General features: G+C 48.9%; 2 protein-coding genes across 2 annotated transcripts in view; one reads left to right on the top strand and one right to left on the bottom strand.

Moving 5' to 3' along the window:
* The window catches only part of SLA (Src like adaptor), a gene marked incomplete at its 3' end in the record, with an annotated part of 35,876 nt that extends 23,602 nt beyond the window's left edge, over window positions 1-12,274 (bottom strand). Inside the window, 1 exon segment of the mRNA XM_027774588.1 lies at window positions 12,046-12,274.
* Window positions 1-19,100, top strand: part of TG (thyroglobulin) — a 262,258-nt gene that overhangs the window by 182,284 nt on the left and 60,874 nt on the right. The window lies entirely within an intron of this gene.

Below are 19,100 nucleotides of genomic sequence, written 5' to 3'. Positions count from 1 at the left end.
CACTGCTCCCCCACCATCCTGTGTCTGCAGCTTAGGGTCAAAGCTCATGAGTTTAGAAGGGTCCAAAGGCCAGCCCGTCCAACTCTCGGGCTGGCCTCACATTCTGTCCCTAGGCCCAACTCGTACACATTCTAGAAAGAATGACGTTCCAAGAACAAGACCTTTCTGGGGTTGAGGGAGCTCTGTATTTTGTCCTAATTTGGGGGAGAGAGGTGGTATGAGGTGAAATTCCTAATATACTAAGAAATAAAGAAATCCAACATGGCATTTTTAAGAAGTGTATATATTCCAAACATTTACATCAACAACTTACCACCTACAGCTCAAAACTAGTACATCTTAACGTTACTAAGATATGTCAAAGCTTGCAAGAGCTATGAACTCCTACTACGCTGCAGAGGGGGAGTCCAGGATGGGCCATGTGTGTAAAGCGGGTCATGAGTCCCGTCTGCCTCAGGTCCTCTCTACCTTGGTGACAGTAAAGGTGAATGAACCCTGGGAAATTCGAGGTATGGCCTTTCTTTCTTTGCTCTTGCCTCTATGCTCCTCACAAATATAGCCAGGGGGGGACCAGCATTTGGTGTAATGGCTATGTTGCTGGACTCCCATGTAGTCAACTGAGGTTCGAGTCCCAGACCTGGTGGCTTAAAATCACTCCAGGCGTATGTGCATGCGTTCCTAAGATCCCTAGAGGAGAATGGAGGAGAAGGGAGTGTGGCATGGCCATCCCCTCTGGGAGGTGATTTCTGGCTTTCTGTCTCTCTCTGTCTTTCTGGCGAATGCATGCACTTATAGCAAAAAACTTCTCAAAGAAACAAAACAAAACAAAAAAACAGCCAAGCAGATATCTTTGAGCCTGGCAGGACCTTTCCTGCCCGGGTGGGCAGGTTTTAGTGGATTTGCCGTGACTCCAGGACCAGTGGTCTTATCTCCAGTCCCCAGCCTCATAAATACACAAGAAAACGTGCCCCTAAAACATGCTGAGAAACAGGGCAGGTGGAAGGACTGGAACCCACAAGTGCTGCCTCTGAGGAAGCATCTCCAGGAAGGGAGCAAACCAGGTACTCTTCAGCTCCGATGAGCTTGTAGCCCTTAACAGAGCATGTGTGTGACATGACACACACAGGCTCTTCATGAAGCATGCCCACACACTCCTACACAAAGCATGCATGTGCATGCACAGTTCCCCCACGCAACTCTACACAAAGCACCCATGTAACATGCACAGACTCCTCCATAGTCCTGCTACTTCACCTTCCTCTTAGTATTTTCTGGAACCCATCATCTGGAGCCCTCATTTCTCAGCTTCCTGTCTGCCCCCAAGTAGACCTTGGACTTCTGGAGAAATCCCTGTGCATGCAGAGATAACTGAAACTACGTGTGTCTCGCCTGCACCTCCCACACTCCAGTGTGCCCACACCACAGGGCACAGCCTCATTCTGCTCCCTCCACAAGGCCTTCTGTTCTTGCAGCTTCACACTTCGTGCTTGGTGTCATCAAACACCTAGTAGTTGTACCATGAATCTGCCCCAGGCGCCCTGCGTGCACTTTCCCTCTGGCCCCACTAGCCTTCACCTCCCTCTGCCTCCTGTCCCTTGAACCATCTCCATGCAGCAGGCTCCAACTGTCTGACCTCTCCCCATCTCTACATCATGACTATTCCTCCGAACTAGTCCGGCAACAACGTTGCTAACCCTCAAAAGTGGATTCTGATATCACCTCCTTCCCAGCATTGATTGTTCTTCTCAGACATTGGGGAGCTTTTCGGGGGGATTCCTGGAATCCAGAACAGGAGAAAAAAGTTGAAACTAGCATGTGTAGGATGGGAAAACTAAAGTGGATTCCAAAGAAAGAAACATAATAGGGGCATTAGAAAGATCGAGGCAACCCTAGGAGCCTGGGTTCTTTCACTCTCCCCTTATCTCTGGGGTCTCTCCCAGCTTACAGTCATGCAGAGCTCACTCTCGGCGAGAGCATGGTCTGGACCTGGCCTGCATCCCACCCAGGAAAGCCCCATCAGGTCTCCACAGTCCCTTATCAGGTGTTTGCTGGCTTCTGGAGTCTCCAAGAAGGGGTTAATTTATCTAAAAGAGGCTATTACTTGAGAAGAGTGGAAATGCCCTCCAGAGAATGAGAGCTGGAACCTCCTTAATGAAAAGGCTGAACAATTTGATTTAATCTGTGACAGTTTTATGCAGTGGCTAGAAGTGGGAGAGGGGACAGAGACATAATTGCTTCTAGGAACAAAAGGAAAAGGGCAAAAGAGAAGCGAGTTAATTAACACTGGCCCTGGAAATTCCTGAGGTCTCTCTCCCCTTTCGTTATGGCATTAACTCCTAGGTTTCCAGGCCAACGGGTAATAGCTGGTGTTCACTTTATTCTCCCTCCAGCCTCTGGACCCGTGCAGTCTCGTTTGTGTGACCTGGGGCCTCGGTTTCGTCTTCTGGTAAAGGAGATGTGTGGAAAAGCTAATCTCCAAAGAGAAAGCCTTATGAGCCCATTGAATTCCAAAAGTCAAGGCTCAGTGGCTTTTTGAAAGGTATTAGAAGGGGAGGGCCATTGTCACAGTTTTACGAAGTCCTATTGGACAGAGCCCAAGCTTGTCTTTATGTTCTTCGGGAGCAAGGGAAGGCAATAATGTGTACCATGCCCACCTTCTGGTGGACAGTTTGTTGACATGGTTCTATTTCATCTTCCCAGCAACCCTTGGGGCAGATATTCCTCTTGTACCTTCTAAGAGATGTCAGAGGTGAGCACACCTGTCCATATGCTCCCAGCTGTTCATAGAACCTCACATCTCCTGATTTCAGAACCCATACCCTTTTCTCAGGATCCTGCTGCTGTCTGTCCACTGGGATGAACTCTGGTCAGCACGTAGCTGCCATATGGCCGGGGGGCGGGGAATCACTGCCTACAGAGTTGCTGTCAGCCACAAGGAATGTGCCTGACAGCAACCCTTCTCCAACTAGGCTTCTTTTGACCAGGTCTGGGATCCCTTCATTGCATGCTCTGCATTATCTCAGAAATGCAGGGGCCAGGCTTCTCAGGACCTTCCTTCCTGGGAGCAGCATCCCAGGGTAGTTCTGTGTACCTTGTTTAATTTGAGCCTCGCCATTGGGAAGGTAGCCCAAGCCCAGTCAATTGAATGCCAAAGGGGAGAGAACTCGTGGAACTCTAGTCTGGGGAATGTGGGTCTTGACACTCAAGGAAAACCAGGGCAGAACCCTTGGTGGCAGTTGAAATTGATGTGAAACCCACTCAGGCTTTAGAAATTTCTTTCACAAACTATGACAACTAGGGCTTACCCCGTAGCCTGGTAGTTTAGGGAGCTGGATCCCACATGGCCAACCACACTTTGAGTCTGGCTTCTTTTGACCAGGTCTGGGATCCCTTCATTGCATGCTCTGCATTATCTCAGAAATGCAGGGGCCAGGCTTCTCAGGACCTTCCTTCCTGGGAGCAGCATCCCAGGGTAGTTCTGTGTACCTTGTTTAATTTGAGCCTCGCCATTGGGAAGGTAGCCCAAGCCCAGTCAATTGAATGCCAAAGGGGAGAGAACTCGTGGAACTCTAGTCTGGGGAATGTGGGTCTTGACACTCAAGGAAAACCAGGGCAGAACCCTTGGTGGCAGTTGAAATTGATGTGAAACCCACTCAGGCTTTAGAAATTTCTTTCACAAACTATGACAACTAGGGCTTACCCCGTAGCCTGGTAGTTTAGGGAGCTGGATCCCACATGGCCAACCACACTTTGAGTCTTGGCCCCAGAGACTTGAGAAATGCATGACTGCTCCAGATCCCAGCAGGATGGAGATGGAGAAGGGATTGTGGCATGGACCACTCCCCATAGGAGATGCTGTCTCCTCCTTTTTCTAGCTCTCCCTTTCTCTCTTTCTCTGCCTCTCTATCTCTCTTTGGCAGGGGCACACTCCCTGTGGCAATTAGAGAAAGAACAAAAAAATAGCAATGACAGAGGTAAGCACATTCATAGGACCTTCACAGGCATAAGAACAGGATGCCACAGGGAGAGAAACCTCAGTGCCCACTATGGGCGTTAACTCCAACTGTAGTGGAGACACGAAGGGCAACCACTGCCACCATGGTTCAGTTTTTCCTGTCTGCCATGCACGACACTCAGCACCGTCCAACCACCATGTCCAGACTGCTCCCAACACTCCACTCAGAGCTGAAATAAGTTCAATAATTTTGTCCAAGGTTTTATGATCTGTAGGAGTAAAGCTGGTCTACCCAGCTCCAAGCCTGTGCTCTTAACCACCAGTAAGTGCAGCCCTGCCTTCCTGCCCTCTGGTCCCATCTGAGAAGGCAACAAAAAAGTGATTTCTCAAAGTCATCAACGCACACTTCAAGACCTATCAACTTTTGGGGGAACTTCTAAGACAGGAAAATGGAAGTCCAGAGGACCTGTTGGGTGTCCCCTGGCAATGGACAGAGCCCCAGGTCTGGGAGAACAGAAGGAACAGGAAGGAGAGAGCCCTACTATGGTCAAAGAGGCAGGAGAGAATCATTCAGAAGGTTTTACAGGTTTTTATAGCACTGTTCTGAAGAACTATTACTTGATGGGATGAAGTGAATGACTCCCAGGAAATACTAGCTACACTTGGTATCCTAATTTTATAAAGATGTGATTTGTCGGTGTATATAGATAGATAGATAGATAGATAGATAGATAGATAGATAGATAGATAGATGGATGGATAGATAGAACAGTATTAAGGGAAGTTTTCCAAAACGTGTGTAAGTGCGCTCTCCGGACAGTGACCTGACAGGCACCTTTACTGACGTCCTCTTTCCTCGCACATTTCTGAAGCTCCGCATTTTCTCCCATGTGAATGAGTTGCTTTTATTTTGAAAAATGTGGGAAGAGAGCCCGGAAGAGGTCTGCAAACAGCCGTGTCCGAATTCAGAGTCCAGCTCTGGGCCTGCTGGCTGTGTGTCCTCGGGCAAGTTGCTTCACTTCTCTCAGCCTAGATTTGCAAAGCCGTCCATTTGGGAAACAGATACACGCCCTACAGGGTTGTTTAGGGGCGTTGAGCTACAGATCAGATCTAAAGCAGAGATACATTTAGCAAATGATCACTGAACACTTACCAAACTAGGTCCCTTGTGGGGATTGGGTGGCCAGCTAGCTCACTGGCAATCTTGAGTCAAGTCCCTCCCCACTCCTGGCCTCAGGTTCTCTAATACAATGGGATCAGCAAATGGGTCCAGTGGACCCTCCTGGCTCTCTTGCCGCAACTTCTCCTCCTCACCCAGCCACGACAGATACACTTACTCAGGACTCACTCAGAGCTGCCTATGCCCTGACCTTTGCTTTAGGAAAAATAAGAGCTGGCATGGGGGGCACAGCATCAGTTGGTTCCCCCTGCAACGAAGTGGCAGGATTTCCGGGGCACCCCACCACATCCTGACCTCGCTCAGCAGCTGTGAGTCCCTGAGCATGAGGCTGGGGATGCCAGGACCGCCAGCCCTGGCCCTGTGACCCAGATTTCTCCCTGCTCTCCTCACAGGGCAGGTGCCACGGCAGACTGTCTGTCTGCTCCCACCCCCACCACCTCCTCTTGTCCTTTCCCTGCACTGGGAGGAGGACTATGGTCCTGCCTGCGTTCCTGGGGCACCTACACGAGCAGGCTGCCGCCGAGAGGCTGCCCACCTCGCTCCAGTTCCTCGTGCCTGACCAGAATCGCAGCCTCAGGAAAGTCCCTGGGAGGAAAAGTTGACCTCCTCTCCTTTGAAATACTCAAGCCTGTTGTCTCAAACTGCACTTTAAAGAAAGCTTCATCAGAAGCTCGATACGTAAAATAAATAAAAGCAAGTCGTTGACCGGGGGCTGAGGGTGCAGCACCTAGCCTCTGAAAGGACACGTCAGTCCTGGGATACCATAACATTATAGAGTGGAAAATAACAACTCGGCTCCCTCATATTACAAAGACGAGGCTCAGAGAGGGCAAGCAACCCACTCAAGGCCCCACAGTGATTTCGGACAACTGCCATGGCTCCCTGTCCAGCACCCTGAACACTCTTTGAGAGCCATTGCCCACTTGTCAGCCTGGCCACCAGGCCTGACCCGTGTGCAGAAGCCTGTGTCTGACCTCTTCTATCCAGACAGGGATCTCATACTCTCTCAGGCTAACAGGGAGGCCGAGTGTACCCCGCAGCCAGAGTAAGGTAGACGTGTCCTGTGATGCATACTGGGGAACTTCAAGGGGTGGAGGGGCCAGCAGGCGGCATGGTGGTTAAGGGCGCTGGACTCCCACATGGCCCACCGTGATTCAGGTCCCAGACCTGACAGTTTGCTTTCTCACTTTCTCACTTTCCCTGTCTTTCCCTCCCTCTCGCTCTGTCCCTCTCTGGTCAAATTAAAATAATTAAATAAAGTGAAATAAAAATAATTATTTTTTTAAACAAGAGAGACCATGGAAAGAAGCCAGTTTGGGGGCCAGTCTATGCTGAGGTGAAGTCAACTTCACTCCTTGCCATTGAACCTCTCTTTCTAGTTTTTTAAGTTATTTTTAAAAACTTGCTGGGTTTTCATGAGGAAGGGTTAGTGAGAGTAGGTGTGGGAGGCCCAGCACGCCGTGGAGTGCCTGCGCTTGACACGGGTGCCTCGCCACCAGGCGTGCAGCAGCAGCGGGCAGTCTGTGAGGGGCGCCTGGCACGCAGGGCGAGCAGTAAGGAGCGTCCCGAGCTCACTTTACGACTTCACTACAGCGAAAAGAACCCCCCTCCATTTCTTTCTTTCTCGATCAGCTTTTCATCCACAGAGCACCCTCAACACACAGGGGCGGTGGGTAGGATGCTACTCAGTCTGAGAATCCGATGGACTCTGAACACATCCTCTGACAAAAACCATGTGGGTTCAGGCCCCAGGCCAGATCCTGGATCCCACAGGACCTGAAAGTTGGCTCATAAAACACGTGTCAGCGATGAAAAAGCAGTCTCTAAGACGTTTATTTTGATACTAGCCATGACATAGGATGGGCAAACAGGAAATACAGGTTAGATGGCTTTGTTTCCAATACGGGTCGGTGAAACTTGTGCGTTCCCGTGGAGAAGGAGGGGAGTAGAGACGTCCATGCAGATGCTGGCGGTTGCCGGGCAGCCAGGCCGTGGGGCGCTAGTTTGTGATTGCTTTATTACATCATCTTTCCCAGCATGACTTCGTTTTGCTTTTGATTCAGACGTGTGAATCACCCGCATTGCTCATAGATTTACGGAGGAAGATCAAAATCGACCTCTTATCTAATACGGCATTTACTGATGACCGGCCTTCCGCTCCCGGGTTCTACCCCTGTGATTCACTCTTCAGGCACCTGGAAGCCTGAGCCCCACACCTGGACTCCTCAGCATTCCTCTCATAGGGCTTGGGCACTGGACTGTTAACAGGTTGACAGGGGAACCAGCAGATGGTGTAATGGCTACATTGTGGGGCTCACACATAGTCAACCACAGTTTGAGTCCCAGGCCCGGCAACTTATAACTCATGCCAGGTGCGTGTGCATGTGTGCCCAAGATCCCAAGAGAATAAAGGAGAAAGGATTGCAATATGGCCATCCCCTCTGGGGGCTGATTTCTCACTTTGTCTCTGTTTCTGTCTCTCTAGTGAGCTCAGTGAGCCTTATGGCAAAAATCTCTCTTAAAAACAAACAAACAGGGACCAGCATTTGGCATAATGGCTATGTCGCTGGACTCCCATGTAGTTGACTGAGGTTCGAGTCCTGGACCTGGTGGCTTAAACTCACGCTGGGTGTGTGTACGTGCATGCCCAAGATCCCGAGAGGAGAACGGAGGAGAAGAGATTGCAGAGTGGCCATCCCCCCGGGGGGTGATTTCTCACTTTCTGTCTCTCTCTGTCTTTCTGGCAAGCATATGTGCCCTATAGCAAAAACATCTCTAAAAAGCAAACAAACAACGGCCGGCCACCAGGTGGGGACTGGTGCTAGTCTCTCTCAACCCACCTCAACTGCCTGCCTGGCTCTGGAGCAGATAGCTTGGTAGTTAGCTGTGGGAGTATTTGATTCTTGACTGCTTCCCCTGCTTGACGGTCAGTGCCATGAAGGCACACCTATGTATTAGGTCACCGGGACAGTCGTGGCACATTTTTCTATGTTATTCTATGCAATAATGTGTCATGACTTTGCTGATGACCCAATACTCTGCAGAGGGCCTAAATGAGATGTCTAAAGCACACAGACTCATTCCATGTCTCAAAGAGCCCATCATTTTATAAATGAAAAAATGGAGACTCAGGCTAACTTATTCAGAATCCCCTGGTTGGTTCAGAGATGGCTTTCAAATCCTGATTCTTTTGCTCTCAACTCCAATTCCTTCACTTGCTTTCATCCTAGATTTACATAATTTTCATTGTGATAACAGATACTCTTAGGGATGTGACCACTGGGGCCAGAGATTGGCACAGACCCACTGGCAGCCCATTGTCCTGTGTCTGTAGGCACTCTTCTCCTGGCTACTGTGAAGTTCACAGAAGGGGTGGGTCACCCCTTATCCCTAGTGTCCAGCCACAGATCTAGCTGTCAGGGCCATCACCTTGTGCTCAGAGCCCTGTAGTTGTCACTGTTATATCACAAAGTCATTTGAAAGGGTGACTCCAGTACTGTGAAGAGAAAGAGTTACCCAGTTTTTCCAAATTCTTTTCTTCTATACATTACATCTTTAGAAACTGCATGGGCCTAGTCACTTCTCCTGGACATTAGGCAAGCCACTTCCTTCTTTGGGTGTCAGTTGCTGCTCTGTAACCACTGGGCAGACCAGATGGAGGGCTCCCAGTGTCTATCACAGACCAGTGGTGACTCTTGGTGAGGCCTGGTGCACAGCAGGGGAAAGACAGGAGTTGCTGTCCACTGGGAGACTGTAAGTCTGAAGTGTTTGCTATGTCCTCTCCATTTGACCTCCACAACTCTAAGCAGTATGCGTCCTTACACTTCAGCGCTTTGTGTAACTGGGAAACTGAGGCCAGGTATAACCTGTCAAAGGTCCCCCAGCTGGTAGGTGGTGATGGCAGGATTTGATGGCAGGATACCTCTTATGTCTTTAGGCACAAAGCAGTGAATGGAAGGCTGTGCAGAGCTGAATTGATCCTTTTTATGACAGAGTTAGGTGCCACCTTTTGCATGCTTGAGGGTCCCACACAAGTATTCAGCAGACAGACTGATGGTGCATTGGTGGGACAGCAGACTGAGCACTGGCCCTGACACTCGGGTGCTGGCGATTGGTGTTCAGAGGATACAAGTTATCTGTGTGACTTGGAAGGGGTGGGATGGGGAAGGACAGGCCGATGGCACATCGGTAGGTTGGGATGGATGCATCTACCTCCCAGGGCTCACGTGAGGATTAAACTGGGTGCCCCGCCCCCTTTCCAGGACTCTCCTTATTCTCTCCTTGGCAGTCACGGTTGTCTTTATGCAGTTGTTTTATTTTGTATTCCGTGACTAACTCCACTCCTGGGAAGCTTTTGGGGGACCGGATCCCATCTATGGGATCCCTCAGTGAAAACAAGGACCTACCAGGTGCCTGGCACATGTCCCATGCTCCTTAGGTAGGTAGAGTAATCGTAGGAATTGCACGTACAGTGCCTGGCATGGAGCGTCAAGGAGGTGGCCTGTTTTCAAGGCAGCCTGACCCATTTGAGCTGGTCATTCTGCCCCTAAAGTCAAGCGGGAGGACAAGCCCCACTTCCTCCTGAAGCTCTTGAGTCTCCCCAGCTCCACACACCACTCCACATCTCAAGGCCTCCAGCCACGGGTCCAGGCTGCCTGGCTCCAAGAAGGGAAGTGTGACTTTGCAAAGTTGTGTGACAACACAGTTGAGCCTCTGTGCCCCTGGGGCCCCGGTTTCTCTCTGTAGTTACCATCACTAATATGCCCCCTCCCTCAAGCAATTCTCAGAGGGCAGGAAGTGGTTTGGACATGGTGTACTCGTCTCCTTTGGAGCTCTCGGGATGGAGGGAGAGGGAAGAAGTCACATGGTGGCCACAATGTGGATCTATCAAGGGGAGGGCTGGGTGCATGTGGATGGATAGACAGACAGCTGGATGAAGAACTGATAGGGTCCTCCAGTTGCTAACAAGGACTGTAACGAAAATTTTTAGTTTCGTCTTTTTTCAGAGCCAGGGGAAATAATTTCTTGCAGGATGTCAAATAAAACATTAAAACCTAGCAGCATCTATTAATGCAGGAAGCTGATTGGAGGGAGGCAGGAATGAATAATTTCTAAGTCTTTAAGAAACGCACCCTCCCTTTGGAAGCACGTTGCCAGCTCTCGCAACTCAGAGATGGGAAGTTTTCTTTTTCTATATTAGGAAAATGATTTTCAGTTTTGTGCAATGCAAACCTACCCTTGTCTGTTTCATTTACATCAGATAGAGAAATGAGCAGAAATATGTGCTCAGAAAAACGAAGAGGACGTGTCCAGCACGTTTGCTTTGCGATCTGACCCTCGCACTGTCTGTTAACAGCTCTCTGGCAAGGGATACCAGAGGATTGATGTACTTGAGTTGTTTGATGGAGGACTGATATAATAGCTACTATTTAATCTTAGCATCGCCTACATTTTACATGTAAGTTAACCTTACAGACACACAAGGAATCCGTTTGTCTTTTAACCAGGAAGAACCTGCCCCTTGGAGAGGAAAAGTTACTTGCCCAGAGTCTCACAGCTTTGTCAGTGGTCGACCCAGAATGGCCAAGGTGTCAATGGCTGCCCCATCGGCTCTCCCAGATGCTATTTTGCAGCCTTGATTCTAGATCGGTTTAATCCGAAGATGTTTAAGTAGATTCCACGTGTCCATCCCACGTGCTCTGCTGTTATTATTACACTTTGAGCATATCAAGCACTCTGAGCGGCGTTTATCTAATGAGATTATTGTCGCGGCAGGATCTGCAGCTCTTCCACACGCTATCCCTTCCCAGCTTTCAGAGGACCCAGCCCAGTTTACAGACCCATGGCTCAGCATCTCCCAGAAACCACACAGTGGCAGTTTGCACACTCAGGGCTGTGTTGCTCCTGCAGTGGGGAGCTTGGCTTTAAACACAGGCTTTGTCCTCCTCCCCCCAGTTCTCACAGCGACTCCTGCTTAGAGACTCTTGCTGGCTCTACCTGCCACCCCCGTGGGTCTTGGGTGAGCCACTTAATCTCTCTGAATCTTGCTTTCTCATTTGTCAAAAGCAGGTAACAGTGACAGTCTCCCAGGATTGTCCTGAGGACTGAAGGAAAATAACTTGTCATGCAGCACCCCTTTCCAGCTGCTCAGGACAGTGGACGCCAAGTGCTCACATCCACCTGCACCGCCCCATGCTCAGATCATTTCCCTGACACCCCACTCTCTCGGTACGTGGGACATGCCACACATCCCTTAGAACATGCTAGCTTTCTGGAATCTGTCCCAATTCCAGCATTTTATGTTTCAGAATACCTCGCACGTATGTCTTTCCTTCAGTCTATCACTTATCAAAGTAGATCTGCACAACCAGATTCCAAGGGGGTCACTATGTGACTATGTCACACCTCCTACCTCGGCTCCTGCACCTGAGACAGCGTGACTCCAGGCTGAGAACATCCACTGAGCATCTGCCGTGTGCTCTGAAACTGGCCTGGCCACACTGCATGTGCAAGTTCACTCAGTCTGACCAATACCTGTGTGATTTAGGTCCCATTGTCACATTTTACAGAGGAGAAAACGAAGAGGTTTGGATGATTCACCCAAGGTCATGTGACTGGGAAGCCTGGTGGCAAGTCCTGGTTGTCCTTTCTAATTACTCCACCAGGCACCAAGCTTTTCCTCCACAAGATTCTCTTTCCAGCAGGAAGGCAGCCTGCCCAAGCTCCCAGATGACCTGCCATAGGATCGCCCATCACAGTGGCCGAGTGGTGGTGATGCCTGGGCTGCTGTGCTGGGCCCTGGGCTTCACCCAGGATCTCACCCTGCACCAGAAAGTCACCCCCTGCCAGCCGTGTATCAGAGGGGTCCTGACATCTCCCTGCCCTGTCCCTGCCACATGCCCCAATATACCTTCAAGCTCTGGGCATGGTCTCCCTTAGGCATCAGCTGCAGAAAGGCCGCTGGGCACAGTCACCGCCGCTCCATCAGCCGCTGCTCCACAGTAAGCAGGCGTCCAGGCCTCCCGTGGGTGTGGAGAAGCAGCCCCAGCTATCAAGAGCAGCAGTTGCTAAACCAGCCGCCACACACTTCCTCTGCTAGAAACGAGGAAGGCGCGGAGCTTGCGGGAGGCAGGTTCCTGTTTTCAGTAACCACTCTGAGCAGACTTCTCTCTGCAAGGACAGGAAAAATAGAGGCACTGTGAATATGTGCACAGAGCACTTGAGAATATGGGCAGCTTGATTCTAAGTGGCCTGTTCAGGTCTGGCTTTCAGAATCTTGGTGGCTTTTCTCTGATTCAAAGGAAAATGGGGCTGCAAGTTGGGCTCACGTATCCCCAGAGCCAGCTGGGCCTGAGAAGGCTGTTCCTTCTCAGAAAAGTGAGCAGCACCTTCTCTTTCCTGTTCCCAATTTTTACAGCTTCCCTATACGACAGCTCTCTGGCCCCACTTCTAGCCCTGGATGTGTTGTAAACTAGTTCTCATTGTCAGAGGCCAGAAGCAGCTAGCAGCAAGCCCTCCAGAGAACAGGGCTGCCAACAGCCTTCCTGGGCAGCGCATGCCCCTTCTTCTGCTGTGCTACAACCAGGAGAAACTGTGAGGTTTAAGAAAAAGGAGCTAGCTTGCCCACACCTAGGTGAGAAGAGACCAGAGAGACGTGGCAACAGGATGCCATGGGTGATCCTTGCTGGATCCCGGAACCAGGGAAAAGAGCTAGGAAGAACTTCATAGGGATTGGGGTGGCATTTGAATATATGTATACGTGTGTGTATGTGTGTGTGTGTGTGTGTGTGTGTGCGTGCACACGTGTTGGAACATGCGTGTGAGATGGCACTGCATCAGTGATCGCTCTACTGGGTGTGATAATGACACATGGTTGTGGCGGGGAATGCTCTAGTTGTTCAGTGACACATGCTGATGCACTTGGAGGTCAAGTGTCATGGTGGCTACAATTTCTGAATGACTCACTGAAAGGGAAAATGTCTATCAAGACATGGAGAATGGAGAGGCAGAAAGCAAATGTGGCCGAGGGTTGACATATAGTGATTTAATGTATGAATAATAAAATATATATATATAAACAACAAAAAAAACCTTGGTGAATACCAGGGAAGGATACATTCTACTCTTTCAACTTTCTGGAGTCTACCTGTATAAAAACACATATTCATATGAGGATAGGTTATATATGTGATATGCATGTGCGTACATGTATGTACCTGTATATCGAGAGGAGTTCAGAAAGCTTGTGGAAATGGAATTAACATAGGAGTTTATTTTTATACAAAAAATGTTTGAAAGCCATGCATGGTTTTTTTTAGAGTATGCATATTCATGAACTTTTTTTTAGATGTTCCTCACATGCATCCGTGCACACACACACACACACACACACACACACATGTTGAGCATCTCTGATCTAAACACCTGAAATCCAAAATGCTCCAAAATTCAAAACTTTTTAAGCGTCAACATGACACCACAAATGGAAAGTTCCACACCTGACGTCATGTGATGGGTTGTGGAGAAAATGCTGCAATACGAAAATATAAAAAATTACCTTCAGGCGATATGTATAAGGGGTGTATGAAACATGAATAAATTTTATGTCTAGACTTGGAACTTGGGTCCTATCCCCAAGATATCTCATTAAGTACAAGCAAATATTGCAAAATCTGAAGAAAAAAAAAATTCTGGTCCCAAGCATTTCTTTCAGCTAGGGCTACTCCACCTAAGGATATCTCCCTGCTCACAGTGAGGGAGCTTCAAGCAGAGACCCAGGCACACGGGCCTCGGGCTGGTTGGTACATGGGACATGCTCTGGAACACTGCTTCCAGGACTTTGAAAACTACCCTCTTGCATTGGGAATGCCCCGTGGTGTCCAGGCATTCACTTTTCTAGGGGTCCCTCACCAACCCTCCCACCTCAGGAGGTGACTTGCCCACTGTCACACAGTGAGTCCCAAAGCTGAGCCAGGGTCTGAGTCTAGGGCTAGTGCCCTGTGGCTTCCGCCTGCCCAGTGGGGCTGGAACAGTCATCTGGAAACCTCACTCGGTGCAGTTTGCGGAGATGAAATAAAAACATCAGGGCCGCTTCTAAATTTAGAAGGCACTCTGTACTAGGTAGATGTTTTGTGAAAATACCCACTCTGTGATGAGCACGCTGGGAAGGTACACAGGAAATATTGCAAAAGATGGAGCAGGCAGCTCGCTTGAGCAAGAGGAGGCAGGAGATGCAGGCAGACGTGGAGTGTCTCTCAGTTCCCACAGAGTAGAAGAGCTTGGACTCAGACCCAGAAGGTCTGAGCTCTGCGATGACCTCTCAGTTACAGGAAATCCACTTCAGGTTAGAATCAGAATCCATTCCCTTGTGCCAGTGCTGTTTCCACAAAACTTTGTTGATCAAGACCCTATCCCGGGCACTGGGATTCAAGCCATGAACAAACCGGGACAGCTCCTGCACCATGGGCTTCCCTTCTCTGGAGGAGTCACACGAGACAGACCTAAATGTGGCAACCATCAGTCGGGGGGACGGCTGGGCAGGGGAAGCCAGGGGCTGCTGTGAATGCCTGAAGGTCTCGGAGGGACCCCTGTGCACAGGTGGTCAGTGGTTGGGAGGACCGACTTTCCTGGGAGACATTGCTGAGCTGAGACCTGTAGGAGGAGAAAAAGCAGCCTCTGGACAAAGCCGGGTGCAAGGGGCACACGAAGGAACCATAGTGACTGTACACAAGCTGTGAAGTTGAAGGGAAAAACGCCCAGACACAAATTCTTATATATTCACATGAGAATATGTTACCATATTCTTATATATTCATATAGAATAATATGTTTTGTGTATGTGGGGGGTGGGTGGATGTATGCATAGATCTGTATATCGAGAGGAGTTCAGAAAGTTTGTGGAAATGAAATTAATGTAGGAGTTTATTTTGGTACAAAAAATATTTGAAATCCATGCATAGTCCTGGGTCCCAAGGACATTCTAAGCCGATGGCAGAGGCTCGCAGTGAGAGGCAAGACCTGAGAGGGGGTCCTGTTAGAGCACACAGTCCCTCCACTGGGAGCATGCGACTAAAGGGGGAGAGCACAGGATTTAGAGTCTTTCTGGTGGGTCACTGTGGGTAAGACTTTAGCCCTCAATTTGATGACCTCAGAATATACTCCCCCTCCGCATTATTGGCAGTTTGGACCCAACCATCTCTATAGTCCATTTGTGGGGAGGTGGGGACGTGGGGCTGGTGCTGGGCACTGCATGCTGTTCAGCAGCTTCCCTGGGCTCCAACCCCTAGTTATCAGGAGAACCCTCCTCCCAGGTTATGACAGCCCAGAATGTCCTGGAATTGTCAAAAGTGTCCACATGAGAAAAGTTGCCCTGATTGGGACCCGCTGGATTACAAACATCCCGCAGAGGTGCCAAGTTTAGACAACTGAGAGCCAGTGAAGTGGCTCTCCCCTGGCTGTGACATGCTGGTTAGGGTCGCTAAGTCTTGCTTGCACATAGACCTGGATCTGTGCAGTCACCCTGTCATGCAGGGCACACAGCTCAGTGCTGGACTCGAATGAGGCTGTGTGTAGGATGACTTCACTGTTCTCCCTCTCTACCACCACACAGGTGACCCAGGAAGGGGACAGGTGCGTGTCCTGTTCAGGACTCCCTGGAATCAGGGCCAGGAAGCTAAGGTGGTAGGCAGATATGAGTTGCCTCTTTAGGAAGGGAGTCATTTGGTGGAAGGATCTGGGGAGAGAGAGTATAAGAGCCTCTCAGGCACAGGAGAGGCAGGGCCTCCAGGAGGATAAGAGATGGCCTTCTCCCAACAGAGGCCCAGGCCAGGCAGGGAGGGTGTATCATTAAGCAGCATCTCCAACTTCTGTAGAACACTCATCATTCCTCCATCACCCACTTTCCATACAGTTCTTCATAGTTCACACAGCTGTTTCTCATCCACAAAAGAGACCTTGAGTACAAGAACACCGCCATTTATTCAGACATACATTTCTTCATCCATTCATTCAACAAACCTTGTTCACACTCACTATGTGACAGACAGTGTACGTGTATTGCATACTTTGCTAGGCAGGACTAGGCTCTATTTCCAAGGATCTTGAATCTAACATTATGTCCTTGCTCTCCAGTCCAGCAGAAAATTCTTCCCATTGCATGCTTGCCTAATTACTGAATTTACCAAACATCTACTGCAAACTTCTTGCATGTCTAACCTGCACTAGGGTGACAAACAAGGAGGGAATCCACAGCTATAGTGTGAATGCAGCTCTATCCCTCCCTGCCCTCAAGGAGTTTAAAATCTAGTAGAGGAAATAGACACCCATATCAAAACCCCAGGGTGTAACAGAAAGCACTAATAGGGAAGAAGCCAGGAGAGGAGCCAGAGCAGATGTGAGCTCCCAGTTTCACATGGGAACCAGAAACACAGAGGCACAATACGACCAGATTGTTAATTTCAGTTATGTGTCAGTTGTGTGCTTGTCATTTAAGGTCATTGACTTACTGGGCACAAGAAGCAAAGACAAAATCATTTAGCAGGCGATGTCGCCACTAAGGGCCTGGAGTCTAAGCATGGGGTCAGCTCAGACTTTGCTGCACTGGCCAGTGACAACATACCAGGAGGTCATTCTGTGGCATTCACAGACACACAGAGCCACCTGTGTAGACAGTGACTGATTTCCAGAGGGCTTTACAAATTAATTAACTGGTAGGGTTCAGACGAATGTCCATAGGCAGGTTACCAAGATTCCAGTCATGCATAGGTTGAGGGTTGCTTGACTAAATGTGATGATGTGGTCATCACCTTTACTGAAGCAAAGTGTTCTCTTAGGTCAGGAGTAAGCTGAACACACTTAATGCTGTTGGGAGCCAGTTGTATTTCCCCAGTTGAGGTCAGTAGGACTCCTTGCCCAAGCCCCATGCTGGGCCAGGGTTTACAGCTTCATTCAGTCTTTGCAGATTCTTAGTTGTTCCTTTTTTTCTTCTTCTTTCAACATAAGTGTTGAGAAAGTTAGAAGATGAGATAGGCAGCCTCGGGATTAGGAAGTTCCTTAATGGAGAAAATACACTTGGTAGGGGAGTCCAATAAGCATATATTGAATGTAAGGTGTTGCGCTGAATGCTATGAAACTGTTGGTGAGATTCTCATACCTAAAGGGGTTAAAATTTCTGGACTCCATTCCAACAGGAAGTTCTCTGATAGAGAAGTTTATGGCTCTTCTATGGCTGAATGTGTACTGACCCATTCATCCATTCATCACTTATTTGATAAGTGTTTGTCAAGCCACTTCCACGAATATGTGTCAGGCTCCATTGCAGGTACGAGTTAGAGAAATGGAGGAGTAATGTCAAAGAAGGCAGCGGAGGGGAGGGGGACAGTGCGAGGAACTCTTGTCTTGGAAGAGTGCCTTCTGAAACAAGCTGAGTGATTTCAGAGTAGAGACCAACAGGAAGACCCGTCAGATAAAGGAAATGGCAAGTGCCAAGGTCTGGGGCTAGAAATGCTTGTCGTGTTCAGGTAGCAGAATGAAGGGAGGGGAACTAATATTTGGGGAATGCCAGGAAGGAAACTTGGCTTTTGCCTGTTACCTGTTCATTCTTCCCATTACTCTGGGTCTAGACTTCACCTGAAGCAAATGAGGCCCATAAGCTTTAATTTACTTGCCCTTGATCATCAGCCAATGAGAGAGACCACACAGGGTCTATGCTTCCTGGCACTAGAAACAGTGAGTTCACTATCACTATTAATCATTATTACACTATTTCGCTATTACATCCTATCAGGACTTCCTACATCCTACCTCTTCCCCTTGATGCTTCCAGCCCTGTGTCCCCAAACAAGATTCAGTCCTGTTGCCGTCTTCCTCAAGCACCTGTTCATGATGCAGGGCCAACTTCATCCCTTGCCCTGGCATTCAATGCTTGTCAGTCTGCTCTCCATCCTCCCTGCCAGCTCCCATGATAGCATGGACACCCAGTGCCTCCGTACCCCTTTCATCATTGGTGCTTTTGGCCACTGCACTTCAGACTGGCTCCATCTCTTCACTGTGAACTTTGCCCTGCCCTTCCCATCCCTGTATAAATGTCCTTCCTCCTACAACGGCACAGGGACCAGGTGCCCTTGGGCACAGCCCAGAGCTTGTGCATATGTATTCCCTGACCTCCCCTCAAAGAGATTATTTTATTTTAGAACACTTCTGAGAGTTACGTCTGCACCTCAGTAACAAGGCATGTTAGATATTGAGTCATGAACGAGAAAGTTCAAGATCCTTAGGAGCTGGGAGCTTGCACAGGTTTCTGAGTCTCTCTGAGTTTGAAAAATGTTACTAAAAGTACTTGGTCTCAAGGTCCCACACAATAGTGTGTATAAACCACACATTGTAATGCAAGGAGCACAGGACATTCCACTGGGTGGGAATTTCTGCTTTCCTTTCAGATTGGAGCACACACATGGGAAGACAAAGGCATGTCCAACACATGACCACTAAGCCAAACACACAGCTGAGCCCAAAAGAGATGTTCCATTGAAGAAAATGAATAGATGAAGGTCATACCTTTGAATGAAAGTACATAAATAGTAAATATTGACTTTTCACCTCTGAGAAAGACAACAAGCTAACTGTGAAAACTATCTGGGGGAGACCTGTCCCTACTGTTTCCCTGAGGACAAGAGTTTGTATTTCTGGAACCATCTCCAAAGTTGGATAGGTGGCCCATACAGAAGAGCTGAACTGTCCATCTGAAGTGGAACCTAAACGTTTGTATCATCAGAGTCTTTGTGTTTCTTTGGGAAGAACGTTCTCAGGAAAACAACAACAACACAAGTAGAAAGTTAATTTTCACTCTGTACCTCTCTTCTATGAAGCGTTGCACAAATCAATTGATTCATTAGGTCTATTTCCTCTGTCATTGCTCAACCTAAACCCACTACCTTGCAGTTTTGCAAGGGCTGATACAGAGGTCAG

The sequence above is a fragment of the Tupaia chinensis genome, unplaced genomic scaffold (assembly GCF_000334495.1).
Source record: "Tupaia chinensis unplaced genomic scaffold, TupChi_1.0 Scaffold000459_1, whole genome shotgun sequence".
NCBI classification, from domain to species: domain Eukaryota; kingdom Metazoa; phylum Chordata; class Mammalia; order Scandentia; family Tupaiidae; genus Tupaia; species Tupaia belangeri.
This window is presented reverse-complemented; position numbering and strand designations above follow the sequence as displayed.